This window comes from Macaca mulatta, chromosome 9 (genome assembly GCF_049350105.2).
Source record: "Macaca mulatta isolate MMU2019108-1 chromosome 9, T2T-MMU8v2.0, whole genome shotgun sequence".
Classification (NCBI taxonomy): domain Eukaryota; kingdom Metazoa; phylum Chordata; class Mammalia; order Primates; family Cercopithecidae; genus Macaca; species Macaca mulatta.
Window position 1 is genome coordinate 110,181,222 of NC_133414.1, and position 12,074 is coordinate 110,193,295.

General features: G+C 43.7%; 1 protein-coding gene and 1 long non-coding RNA gene across 13 annotated transcripts in view; one reads left to right on the forward strand and one right to left on the reverse strand.

Annotated features, from left to right (window-relative positions):
* Nucleotides 1-6,891: 6,891 nt before the first annotated feature.
* On the reverse strand, nt 6,892-9,464 carry LOC144331242 (uncharacterized). Its single transcript, XR_013398229.1, has 2 exons — nt 9,179-9,464; nt 6,892-8,804 (listed from the first exon to the last, which is right to left on the reverse strand). It is a non-coding gene; the product is annotated as an uncharacterized LOC144331242 (long non-coding RNA).
* The window catches only part of R3HCC1L (R3H domain and coiled-coil containing 1 like), a 102,180-nt gene continuing 96,999 nt past the window's right edge, over nt 6,894-12,074 (forward strand). For all 12 annotated transcript variants that reach the window (XM_077947127.1, XM_077947124.1, XM_077947128.1 and 9 more), the window contains exon 1: nt 6,894-6,925. The gene's annotated coding sequence lies outside the window, so the exon portion shown is untranslated. The remainder of the gene's footprint in view (nt 6,926-12,074) is intronic.

The following is a 12,074-nucleotide window of genomic DNA, read 5'->3' on the forward strand; positions in this document are numbered from 1 at the left end:
GGTGGTCTGGTGGGTCTCCATTTTACAGATGAGGAAGCTGAGTTTTAGTGAATCATCTAAGGTTATATGCTTTATAGCAGTAGACATTTGCAGGGTCCTAGTCTCAAGTTTGTTTCTATATCCATTTGCATTGCCTTCTAGCTCCTTCTAGGTGCTTGGCGCAGCTTCTAATCAATGCCATGGGCCCCTGGCAGCACCTTGGGGTGAGAGATGTGGCTTGCTGCCCTTCCTGAGACAGGAGTTGAGATGTCAAAATCAGGGCATGTTAGAACCAAAGAGTCCAGCTCTAAATATCTGACTGGCTTGGTCAGAGCTGAGCTGTGAGGTTCTAAGTGGAAGAAATTACCAGAGTAGTTATCAATTATAGCTCTAAGGAGTCTTTGTTCTCAGATAATACAGTCAAGATGAATGTGAGCATAATATTGCCGAGACCTACCCCTGAAATGGGCATTGTGGCATCGGATAGTTTAGACATGCAAGCCTTGAGATCAGGAAGTGGATAGACCAGCCTTGGTGCAGGAAAGCTAATTGTGAGAGAGTGTATGGATATGGTGCGGGGTGGGGAGAAGTGCTGGTATAACTCACAATTGGATATTACCATCTGATGCTATGACGTCAAGCACAGAGATTCCACCCAAGCAGCAGTTGCTACCATGCCCTTCTTAAGGTGGCTTGAGTTAGAGCTAGAGCTCTCTGGGTTCCTAACTTAGACTTTGGGGTCTTTCAGAGTTCTCTATCCTGCTTTTCCTCAGGAATTAAATGGAAGCTACGTGTTGATACCCTGCCCTCCTATTGTCCCCCAAAATCATACCTTTACTCCAGTTGATGCCTGAGACCCCTGCAGTTCTAAATAGTGGCACTTACCCACACTAGCCGTGAGGGGAGAATCCAGTACCTAAAAGCCCAGTAAAATGTGGATCCTCTGTGCTCATGAGCTGAAAGTAACAAAAAAAAAAAAAGAATCCTCAAGTTAGGAGGGACCAATCACAGCCCACATTTCCAAGGAGAAGGCTTATTTAATCCTTCTCTCCAGATAACATTTTCTCCTCCATCTTCCATACCGTATGGGTAATTATGGTATTATATTGGGAGAATACTGAAACTCAGAGGAGATTGTAAAATGTCCCCCAGCAGGGTTTGGTCTTTTATATCACCTTACAAACACTTTTTTTGTCTTATATATCCCTTGTTCAAACTGTCCATTTTGAAGCTAGGCTGCAGATAACCCTGCCTTAATCACTGAGCAGACAGGCAACATACAATTCCTATGTGTCTGAGAACCAGATATCCTCTGTTAGCTATCGCAGGACTTGAAAGGGTCACACTGCTGAAACAGGGCACTTGGCACCAGGAACATCTGTATTAGAGGCGGCATACAGCAGTAGTTGACAGCTCAGACTCTGGAGCCACACTGTCTTGGTTCAAATCTCAGGTTTGTCACTTATTAGCTGTATAGCCTTGGGCATATTATGTAATCTCTCTCTGGCTCAGCTTCCTCCAATGTAAAATGATGGCATTTATAGATCCTACCTGGTAAGGCTGTGTGAGGATTGACTCCAATCAGGCATGTGAAGGGTTTAGCGCAGCTCCTGGCACACATTGAGCCCTTGCTAACTGTTAAATGCTATTCATTATGAAGGGACAGTGCATTTCCTCCTCCAGGGTGTTTCCTTCTCTTACTTATGTCTTTGAGACCCACCCCCAACCTTCTCCCTACTTTACATTTCTGAAGCCAGCTGCTCCAATATTTCTTCCTTCTTGTCCAGGATGCAAAAGAAAAACAGCTCGCACATGAGCAATTTAAAAAAATATATATTGCTTATAGCATCACTGTAAACCAATACACCACAGCTCATTTTATCCAAGAGCTAAGGGCCTTTTAAACCAGCCATTTCTTATTTATTCTGTTAAAAAAAAACAAAACAAAACACAAGGTCCTTTGGTTTCATGTTCCTTTATTGTATTTTGTAAGGCACTGAGCACATATTGGATACTATGTAAATGTGAATTACTCTAACAATAGTAACTGAGACAGATGAGAAACTCAAGGAAGTAAAGTCACCATTTTGAATTTAGTGTATTATTGATGGGCTGAGTGATTTGGGAGAGACAGTGTGGCTCCGAGGCTAAAGAGCCCACAGAGATTCAGAGGGCAGAGGTTTGAATCTCAGTCATAGCGGCAGCTCTGAGTAGCTCTGGTGACCCCAGGCAAGCAGCTTCCTTCCCCTGGACCTCAAATTCTCCTCATAAATACTGGGCTTAATGCCACAAAACCATCTCCCAGGGATGTTAAGCTGGGGCTGCTGAATGTGGTTATGCAGACTGTGCACTGCACAAGGGCACCAGCCAAGGGGGTAAGTGGTAGCTGAAATCTAGTCCATATTCTGCACCCTGATGATGGGCCATGACCATCTGGAGGAAGGGCACACTTTTTCCTAATTTTCGTAACACTACTATATGGACTGGTAGAGGCCTTGTATTAAGGAATGTGACAGTGATGGGGCACAGAATTTAGCACGTAAAATGGATAAGTTTATTCAACACAGTTGTAGTATACCTACTATGTGCAAGGCCCAATTCTAGGGGCTGAAGATGCAGAGATGGATATAACCTATCAGTGCCCTTGGGTCCTCTTTTTCTTTCACCAGTCCATCATCTCCTATATTCAATCCATCAGCAAGTCCTGTTGACTCAAAAGATCAAATCCATCCACTTCTCTCCATCCCACTGCAAGCACTTTGTTTCATTATTTCTCACCTAGCCTACTGCAACAGATGGGCTCCAACTTCTATTCCAGTCTTCTAAACCAAAGCAAGAGCAATTGTATTAAAATGTGAATCAGATAACATCATCCCCTTTCTAAAACCCCCTTTTTTTGATGGCTATAATTTAATCCAGGGTTCTTACCATGGCCTTGAGGCTGTGCATCCCTGGCTGTAATTACCACCTCAGGTCATCTAGACCACTCAACCCACACTCTCTCCACTCCAGGAAAATGGACCATTCTGTCTCTCAAGCAGCCTGGCTCTTTCTTTGTGCGGTCTGATCCCTTTGGCTGGAGCACACTGTCCCCGGTTCTCCATCTCTTTCTCATCCTTCCGTGCTCAGTGGAAAGGTTGTCTACCCAGAGAGGTCTCCTTAGACCATCTTGTTAAAGTAGTGTAGTATTTTATGTCCACCACCGTAGTCATTGGTTCTTGCATCCCTATAAAGAGCTACCTGAGACTGGGTAATTTATAAAGAAAAGAGGTTTAATTGTCTCATGGTTCTGCAGGCTCCACAGGAAGCATGGCCAAAGAGGCATCAGGAGAAACTTACAATGATGGCAGAAGGTGAAGGGAAAGCAGGTGCATCCTACATGGCTGGAGTAAGAGAAGGAAAGAGAGAGGGAGGTGCCGCACACTTTTAAACCATCAGATCTCATGAGAACTCACTGTCACGAGAACAGCAAGGGAGAAATAATACACCCACATGATCCAATCACCAGGCCCCACATCCAACACTGGTGATTACAATTCGACATAAGATTTGGATTGGGACACAAATCCAAACCATATCAACTGTCATTCATGGCCAGGATGTTCTACTGCACAGCAGCCTTGCTCCATTTGAAAGTACAGAGTTCTTTGCTTATTTCTTGTCTTATCTGCTGGATTGTAAGCTCCATTACAGCAGGGACCATGCTTGTGTGTTCTCCACCGTGTGCCCTCTCATCACCTTGCTAAGTCTCTGGTGCATGGTAATAAAAATTAATACATATTTGCTAAATGAAGTTGACCCAAGGAATTCTTCTAATTGGGGAGTGGACATTACAATATAATGTAGATGTGTGATATGACAAAGGCACTGATATGCTAGTAAACTGTCTCTTCAACAGCAACAACAACAAAAAGAAGCCCTGATTTGTCATTTGCTGATTTCCATGGAGTATTCACACACACACACACACACACACACACAACAAATCACAGCTGATTTCAAACTACCAATGGCTTAAACCGGCTTGCAAAAATTCCTGAACATCTAACAGTTGTCTCTTTAAAGCTGGTATGAGGCTGGGGGTGGTGGCTCATGCCTGTAATCTCAGCACTTTGGGAGGCCAAGGTGCAAGAACTGCTTCAGCCCAGGAGTTCGAGACCAGCCTGGGCAACAGAGTGATAACTCATCTCTATTAAAAAATTAAATGAATAAATAATAAATAACAAAGTTGGTATGAGCTGGATCTAGCATATCACTGGAAGAGAGGCCAACATGGGTGGGATGAGTGTCTAGGAAAGGGGCACTAATTTGTCTTGGTGGGGGTGGGGGGCAAAGTTCAGCAAAGGCTTCTTGGAGGAGATGATACTTGATTTGTGTTTTGAAGGGTGGGTATGTTGGCTTTGGCCTGATACATCTAAACTGGATAACACAGTCCAGGTCCCTGTAGGCCACATTTCACTGTTTCTGGGTCCCCTACTGAGCCCACTGCTTTAGTGCCTGAGGCTTATCATCTGACTCAGCACAATCCTCAGAAAATCCTTTCATGTGGCTGGTGTTCTACTGGGTTTCCTCTGAATTCCATAGAGGAGAATTAGACAGCAGTATAGGTTAGTCAAAGGAGAAGAGAGAGGGTTTTCCAAACAGAGGGACGGCTTATGCAAAGGTTAAAGAGCAAGTGCCACAGCAGTTTGGTAAACCTAAGGTGTCCATGGGAGGGGGTAGGAGGAGATTAGCTCCTGACAGGCTTTGTTTGACAGGGTAAGAAACATAAACTGATTCCCAATCTGGGCTGGGTCAGGCGGAAGAGAAGGGGAAAGGGACCAATTACAATACTTTTCCTCCATAATTCTTATTATAGCTGGCAACTGTGGATTTTTTGTTGGTTTTTATTTTTGGTATGGAATCATTTGATTAATATCTGTCTCTTCAAAGAGAATGTAAACTCCACAAGGCCAGGTAATATTCTGTTCACTGTTGTTTTCTCAGTACCCAGCACTGGTACATAGTAAGCAACAAAACATATTTTGTTGAATAATTGAATAACCAGGGAACTTTATTTTACATTTAATTTTCTTTTTTTTGAGACAGGATTACTCAGGCTGGAGGGCAGTGGCACAATCATGGCCCATCATAACTTTGAATTCTTGGGTTCAAGCAATCTCCGCACCTCAGCCTTCCAAGCCTTCCAGGCTTGTGCCACCATGCCTGGCTAATTAAAAAAAATTTTTTTTGGTAGAGATGAGATCTCCTTATGTTGTCTAGGCCGGTCTTGACATCCTGGGTTCAAGCAATGCTCCCACCTCAGTCTCCCAAATTGCTGGATTACAGGCATGAGCCACCACAGTGGGCCTCCTCAGGAACTTTTAAAATAATGCCCATGTCCACCTACCCTACAATAAGATTTGCTATAAATCTTCCTTCACTGAACCTCCCAATCACAATACTGGATTCTGATTGCCTGGTGAGTTTTTCCTGCCCACTGCACAGACAAAACCAATTCACTGAGACCATGGCAGAGCAGTAAAGAATTTAACTGATGAAGAGTTATCACTTAAATCAATCTCCTTGAAGGTTCAGAGGTTAGGGTTTTTATGGACATTTTGGTGGGCAGGGGGCTAGAGAATGGGTGCTGCTGATGGGTTGGGGATGAAATCATAGGGGTGTGGAAAACAGTCCTCATGCTCTGAGTCCCCTCTGGGTGGGGCCGCAGGAGCAGCTGAGTCATGAGTTAAGAGTCCTGAAGAAGGAACAGATTCAAGGTGTACTTGGGAGATAGAATCTACAAGATTTGGTGACTATTTGAATATAGGAGGAAGAGGAAGTGAGAAAGGAGGAATCGGGTTAAAAAGTAGGGAGGAGGAGTAGTAGTTCACTTTTCTTTTCTTTCTTTTTTTTTTTTTTTTTGGAGACAGAGTCTCCCTGTGTCACCCAGGCGGCTGGAGCGCAGTGGCGCAATCTTGGCTTACTGCAACCTCCACCTCCCAGATTCAAGCGATTCTCTTTCAAGCAATTCTCCTGCCTCAGCCTCCTGGGTAGCTGGGATTACAGGTGCCCACCACTACACACAGCTAATTTTTGTACTTTTAGTAGAGACATGTTGGTCAGGCTGGTCTCGAACTCCTGACCGCAGGTGATCCACCTGCCTCGGCCTCCCAAAGTGCTGGGATTACAGGCGGGAGTCACTGTTCCTGGCCCCAGTAGTTCACTTTTCAAAGACATTTGAGATACCTGTGGGCATGGATGAGGAAAGGTCTGTCTAGGAAGTTGAGAATACAAACAATGAGCTCAGGTGAGAAGGGGCTGGAGTGTCCCTTCTCCCACCCCAATTTTAAGAACTCTGGAAAACACCAGTATTTTAGAGGTAAGTTATAACAACAATTCTTGAAGGAAACCGAGTAGAATGAATTGAGAGAAGGAAAACCTGGATAGTGTCATAGAAAATAAGTGATAATGCCCAATAGCGTCAAATGACTAAAGCTTGAGTTAGATGAGTCCGAAAATACCTCCAATCAGTTTGGCAACAAGGACTCTTAGGACAACGAGACATTTTCAATGGAAGCGGAAGCTGCAGTGTGGAGTGAACAAGATGAGCAAGTAGAGACAGAGTGTAGATTATCTTTTTCAAGAAACTTGGCTGTGAACGGAATAAGTGAGATGGTATGACTGAGTGGGATGTGAGGAGATTTGAGCACGTATATAGCTGAGAGGAATGAGGGAGGGTTGAAGGGACAGCAGCGTACACGCCCTCCTGCACTCGCCATATTGCCAGCTTCTCCCCACGTGACCTGAACTCAGTGGGCGCAGCCGGGCCTCGCGGAAACTACAACCCCCAGAAGGCCCCGCGGCGTTGGGGGGCGGAGCCGAGGCCTGGCGCGCGCCCCAGCGGCGCGAGCGGAAGAGATAGAGCTTCGCGGAGACGGCGGAAGCGGAGAGCGACAGCGCGCGGGTAACAACCATCCCCAGATCCCCTCCCTGAGTACCCCAAGCTAGGACTTTTAATCTCCGCTTCTCCCTTCACAGCCCGGGACAAGACTTCCATTCCTTCGTTTGTTGCTGGTATTTTTTTTCCCCCTTGTGACGCGAGGGGCCGCCCCCCGCCTGGGGCGGAGGTTACTGGGAATCTCCCGCCTTCCGACCGCTGCGGGCCCGCGGTTGAGAGGCACCCTCTTGGGGCTCTTTTGCCTTCACCGGGCTCGTGCTTGCTTTGGGCGCTCGCCCCAAATGCTCCTGGCGGAGAGGACGTGCTTTTTCTGGGTTTCAGCAGGCATTGAGCGGGGTCCCTGGCGACCCCCTCGGGGCGGCGGAGACGTGGGCCGCCGAGGCTGCCCCCGAGACGACCCCGGGGCTGCTGGCGGTTTCCGGGCTTCGCTTCGTGCCTCGCATTTGAGTCTTCTCCGCTGCCCGGGAGCCCCGGGCTACGGGCTGGGAGTGAGCAATATATAAAGGAGCAGGTACTTCCTGCTTTTTCTTGGCAGGCCTTCGAAAAATCCCAAGTCCGGTCTTTAAAGTTTGTCCTTGCAGCCGCCTCTCGGTTGTTTACGGGAAGGAGCACAGGATTTGGAGTCTGATATCCTGGGAGAAGTCTCAGTCCGACCACTTGGCTGGACCTGTGATCTATTGTACAGCAGTCTGTTTACGCCAGCCTCAGTTTCCTTGTCTGAAAAATGGGGATAATGTTCTTTCCCCTGCTGCCTTCCAGGGTTGTGGGCTTCAGCAGAAGTGATATTCCTTCAAAAGCTTTGAACTCTAAAGCATGTTTCGGGTATAACCTTGCCATCCCCCAGTCTCCAGTCTAGGTCAGTTGAGTTTTAAAACCAGGTTCATGTCTATACGAAGATCAAATTAGTTAAGAAATAGGGGGAAAGTGTCTTTGGAAACGAATCTGAACCATGCAAATGTTTTTATGCCAGGTTCCTCGTGAAGAGGTGACCTTAGGGCGTTACCACCTGTGGAGTCAATTTAAAACTTCATCTGGATTTTAAGGCCCACCAGAATTTAAACTCTTCCTCAGCACACACAACTGTCTCTTGCTGTTATAACCTCCCTTCAGTATCACACAGGTGGAAGCATAAAGCAGTAAACGTTCCTCAGATAGGGTGGTGCTACAACTAATACCTGTCCCCAGCAGGTCTTGTGTCTTGTGTCACAGTTGAAATTCAGAATATAAATAGACAAATATTCCATCTGTTTCATTTTTTCTTGACATTAAGCTTTGAGACTAAGCAAGTTGCTTATTGTCTTATTTTTTCCCCTTATATAGAATGGTAATTCTGCAATCAATTTTTTTTTTGGTAGAATCAGGATTTCACTATGTTGTCCAGGCTGGTCTAATTCCTGGGCTCAAATGATCCTCCCACCTCGGCCTCCCAAAGTGTTGGTATTACAGGCGTTTGCCACTGTGCCCACTGTGCCCGACCTCTGCAATTAAGTTTTAAAGGGGTGTAAGAGTGTAGTTAGATACTTTTAGGCTGTGTTTATTCTGAATTTATTGATTGAAGAATACTTGAAAATGGTCCAAAAAACGAGAGGATGACAGTAAGTTGCATTAGCTTAGTGTACAAACTCGAGCAAATTTGAATTCAAATCCTAGTGCTGTGTCTTACTGCAGGTTGGAGTATCCTTTTCTGAAACGCTTGGGACCAGAGTGTCTCAAATTTCGGATTTTGGAATATTTGCATATACATAGATCTCTTTGGGATGGGACCCCAATCTAAACATGAAATTCATTTAGGTTTTATATATACCTTATATACGTAGCCTGAAGGTAATTTTATATAGTATTTTTAATAATTTAATAATTTGTGTCCAGACGCTGTGCCTCACGCCTGTAATCCTAGCACTTTGGGAGGCTGAGGCAGGCAGATTGCCTGAGCTCAGGAGTTCAAGACCAGCCTGGGCAACAAAGCAAAACCCCACCTCTATTAAAAATACAAAAAATTAACCAGGTGTAGTGGTGCACGCCTGTAGTCCCAGCTACTCTGGAGGCTGAGGCACGAGAATCGCTTGAGTCCTGGAGGTGGAGGTTGCAGTGAGCGGAGATTGCGCCTTTGCACTCCGGCCTGGCCCATAGAGTGAGACCCTGCTGGGCATGGCACTAAGTTTGGATTGCATTTTGACTAAGACCTATCACATAAGGTCATGTGTGGAATTTTCCACTGGTGGTGTCAAAAAGTTCTTGGGGCTGAGCGCGGTGGCTCACGCCTGTAATCCTGGCACTTTGGGAGGCCGAGGCGGGCAGATCACGAGGTCAAAAGATGGAGACTATCCTGGCCAACATGATGAAACCCCTTCTCTACTAAACTACAAAAAACTTAGCCGGGTGTGGTGGCGTGTGCCTGTAATCCCAGCTCCTCAGGAGGCTAAGGTATGGGAATGGCTTGAACCCGGGAGGCAGAGGTTGCAGTGAGCCGAGATCGCACCACTGGGTTCCAGCGTGGCGACAGAGCAAGACTCCCGTCTCAAAAAAAAAAAAGAAAAAAAAAAGTTTTTAAGCATTCTGGATTTCAGATTTTCAGATTAGGGATTCTCAACCTGTAGTTTTTGATTTTGGGCCAATTAGTTGACTTCTCTGAGCCTGTTTCCTAATCTCTAAAATGGAGGTAAATAACATTGTGTCACAAGGTGTCTACAAAGATGAAATGAGATGTGACCATAAATGGCTTAGTAGTGCTGGGTACAAATAAAGTTCTCATTATTTTGTTGCTATTGTTGATGATTATGATAATAGTGATGATAATTTTAGGTATTTTCCTGAAATTCCATTTATCTGTAAAATGAGGATAGTCATCCTTAATTCACAAACTTTACAAAATACTCTAAATAGAAGTTCTCAGATTGCAGTTTGTGTTTTAGCAATTGCATTTTATATAAAAATTATATTAGATTTTTTTCAATTTTAGAGGTTCCTAAAATGCTGTTGTGCAGGGTTATTGGACTTTGCTGTGTTTCTGTTTTTCCAGAGATTCCAAATGTTGATTTGTACCTTGTTTGTTGAAATTGAACTGGTGCTTCATTTACAACCTGTGGTAAGAATGCACTTCTGTAGCTTGTGGCAGAACAGTTATCTATCTTTATGACTCAGATATTGACTAGGATAGACGTTTATGGAACAGTTTTTTCTTCCTGCCTTATTTTTATTTTTTTTTAAGCCAGACTATTTGACTTTAAAATTTAAGCCTGTTGGGTAGGGTTTGGGAGACTTGGTGACCTTCATTTTTTCAAGATGGCATTTCTTAGTGACTGATGCTAATGATGGCATTGGTATGTGTGTATCTGCAGGGAGTGAGAGTTGAGAAAAACCAAGGAGGAAAGCCTTATAGAGAAAAATGGTTTGTTGGTCAAGGCAAAGTCTTGGAGTTTAGAATTGAAGTATGTATTTTTTACTTCCTTCAAGTGCCATATTGACTACCAGATATCTGCAGATTCAGATGCTTAGGAAATGTTTCCTTTACTCTCTTTTTTTGATGTGGTATGCCTGTGCTATGTTTTGCCAGCTTCTTTCTACCTTTAGTTACGAATCAGCAAGAAAACTATTTTTTCACACCAGACTTGTATACAAAGCCATGACAATAGAAAGTCACTTCCATTAAAATCTACTTTGTATGCTATGTGTTATTTTTTCCTTTATGTTTTAATCTTAAACACTTTTTGCTGGGGCGTAATAGCTCATTCCTGTAATTCCAGCACTTTGAGATCCTTTGAGGTAGGCTCATTTGAGGCCGGGAGTTCGAGACCAGTCTGGGCAACAAAGCGAGACTTCGTCTCTATAAAAAAATTAACAACAACAACAAAAATCATTTCAACACTTTTGTTCCTTGACTGTTTTTTGCTTAAAAGGAATTTTTGGAAAGTATACTAATTCTCAGCTATAGTGTGTGAGTATGCATAGTGGATGCTCAGTAATGAGTGTGCTGACTAGTTCTGAATAGGAACATTTTGTTGATCGTCCTAGGTCACTGAGGTGCTCTGGAGAGGCCATGTAGCATTGTGGCAGTAACCTATGCTTTGGAGTCAAGACAGACCAAGGTCTGAATCCAGGTTCACTAGATGTAACTTTGGTTCATATGATCATTCTGAATTGAGTTTCTCGTCATCTGTAAGACAGATTAGACTAACCCTGCATGGTTGAAAAGATTAAAGATTGTTTGAATGAGGCACATATTAGTCAGGTTTAGTATAATATTAGAGATTGGAGTGGTGTTGTTATTACTATTTTTAATTTGTATTATTTTTTCTGAAAGTATGGATTTTGTTGATACATCTATATTCATTCCCCTAATGCTGCAATGATCAGTATGTTTCTTAGCCAAGGTTAAGGTTGTTGACTGTGACCATGGAACCTAGAAACACACAGCAAAGCTAATTGGCCAGCATGGAGTTTGAGTCTGTGACCTTGTCCTCATTAGCTCCATAAGCTAACTATTCACAAATAATCTCACCAGAATGAAAGAAAAGGCTGGTATATTTTTTATTTGGCCCTCATGCAACTCATTAGACATAAGTAAATGAACTAGTGCCAGAAGCAAAAGTATAGATTTGTCATTAGCTTATGTAAATATATGATTAGTCCTCATACTGTGTATGAAACTTGTGACCTGTAGGATGATCTTTGACAACTCCACTAACCTAAGTTTATAATTTAGACATTTCTTTTAGTTGTTGAATTATATTTGTTGTAGACTTCTCACCTATAGGAGAAGTGAGAAGAAATGGAACTAGGCTATTCATGTCTTGAAAGAGTACCCTCCTTCTGTTGTGCTACCCACAAGAAAATGTGCTCTTAGCTAGTGCAGAAAACATTTAGAATTATCCAGTAATGAGCCCAGCAGGATGGATGAAGCTTGGGGAACTCCTAAGAGCTTATTGAATTACAGAGAAATTCCAGTTGTCAAAGCATTAGATAGAGGAAAAGTTATAGGGTGTTACTCAGCAGTAGTAAGCCTGCATTTGGAGAGAATTTTCTTTTCTCTTAATAAAACATGGACCAATTGCTTTGAGTTTTGGTGTCCATTTTTCACTGTCTCATGCTAGCCTTCTGTATAGTTTTTCGTTCTTCAAATTCACCCTTCAGTTTTATTAGTATTTGTTGTCCTTCT